Source organism: Cyprinodon variegatus, unplaced genomic scaffold, assembly GCF_000732505.1.
Source record: "Cyprinodon variegatus isolate N-32 unplaced genomic scaffold, C_variegatus-1.0 Scaffold2922, whole genome shotgun sequence".
Lineage (NCBI taxonomy): Eukaryota > Metazoa > Chordata > Actinopteri > Cyprinodontiformes > Cyprinodontidae > Cyprinodon > Cyprinodon variegatus.
In genome coordinates this window covers 1-1,698 of record NW_015153375.1, presented here as the reverse complement: position 1 = coordinate 1,698, position 1,698 = coordinate 1, and the positions used below count along the sequence as shown (strand labels likewise).

At 31.6% G+C, this 1,698-nt stretch overlaps 3 non-coding genes across 3 annotated transcripts; 1 reads left to right on the top strand and 2 right to left on the bottom strand.

Annotated features, from left to right (window-relative positions):
* Positions 1-134: 134 nt before the first annotated feature.
* On the bottom strand, positions 135-206 carry trnae-cuc. Its single transcript has one exon. It is a non-coding gene; the product is annotated as a tRNA-Glu (tRNA).
* A 110-nt stretch (positions 207-316) lies between these two features.
* trnan-guu lies at positions 317-390 on the top strand. Its single transcript has one exon. It is a non-coding gene; the product is annotated as a tRNA-Asn (tRNA).
* Positions 391-436: 46 nt separating this feature from the next.
* On the bottom strand, positions 437-509 carry trnar-acg. The gene has a single exon. It is a non-coding gene; the product is annotated as a tRNA-Arg (tRNA).
* Positions 510-1,698: the final 1,189 nt, after the last annotated feature.

Sequence of the window (1,698 nt, the reverse complement as noted above, 5' to 3'; positions counted from 1 at the left end):
ATTATGCAAGAATAAAATAAGGGTTACTCTAACAATACGTAAGAAGGCAGCATATGTGCAAAAAAGTTTATAATAATATAAATTAATAACAATATAAATTAAAATAAGTATGCTCTTGACAGAATCAAAAGGCTTTCCGACACCGGGAATCGAACCCGGGCCTGCTGGGTGAGAGCCAGCTATCCTAACCCCTAGACCATGCCGGAGTAGTTAAATGCTTAGAGTGTGTACTAAGATTTAAACTTTAATTTGAGGAATCACTATCATTTTCATAAATTTAAGTCTTATTGGGTAAATGTAGATTCTCAGATATATTGCCTCCGTGGCGCAATTGGCTAGCGCGTTCGGCTGTTAACCGAAAGGTTGGTGGTTCGAGCCCACCCGGGGGCGCTTCTTTTGCTAAAGTTAAAATTTTATCTAAGAAAGGTCCAAAAGACGATCCAGGCAGGATTTGAACCTGCAATCTTCTGATCCGTAGTCAGACGCGTTATCCGTTGCGCCACTGGACCTGTTATCACAATGTTGTCAATATAGTTGATTATATAAATAAAATACATAAGCTATTTATTATTTTCTTCATACATTATTTTTGTTAACATTACCAATATATTTTACCTATTTAAGGAAAGCTTACTGACAAGCGATATTGACCCCTTCATTCGTGACATTTCATGAAGACAGTTATAATAAATAAAAATAGAATCAAACAATAAGCATTAAGTTATTCTTTCACAGTTCCAGAATGAAACAAGTATGTTTCTTCTTTTTTATGTAATTTCATACAAATATTCAATAAATATTATATTTCAATAATTGACAGCATGTATTATCATTCAACATAAATAATTTATTTCGGTGATCCAGGAGTTCCCAGTTGCGTGGTTAAGAAAAGACTAACTAAATATGCCTTATGTACATAGAAGGAATGATTGTGCACGCGTTATTACACGCGCGCTAACTTATTTCAGTGATATAGGTATTCCCAGTTACGTTGTTAAGGAACGACTAACTAAATATGACTCATCTACATAGAAGTAATGGTTGTGGACGCGTTATTACACACAAGCTAACTTATTTCAGTGATGTAGGTGTTCTCAGTTACGTAGTTAAGAAAAGACTAAAAAATATGACTTATGTAAACAGAAGGAATGCGTTGTTACACACACACACACATTCTTAACTAGGTATCTGAGCATAGAGTACTAGAAGAACTTGAATCACTTATTGGTAACTTTTAAACTATGTATCTTTTGTAAAAATATTATATATACTATTGTAAAAACTATTGTTAAACTATGTATCGTTTGTAAATAATATTATATTTACTATTGTAAAAACTATTGGTAAACTATGTATCTTTTGTAAATAATATTATATTTACTATTGTTGATAAATAAAAAGTATTAAAATATATATCACACTCGTTATCCATTTTTGTTAAATATAATAGCTACTTGTTTGATCGTTGAATTATTAATTATTGAAGCGAAAATGAGTCATTTAGATAAAAAATACATAAAAATCTTTTAATTTATTGCTATGTTAATCAACGTATTATGGCCTTAACTTGGAAGCTACAATTTCCCCTTTCCTTTCCAGTTAGCTTCTAGTATTCCTTGTATCTGAGTGTGATAAAAAAAGATAATTGTGCCTTCGTAAGGTAGGTTAGATGAGTGTTTGTAAACAGATCGTGACGTA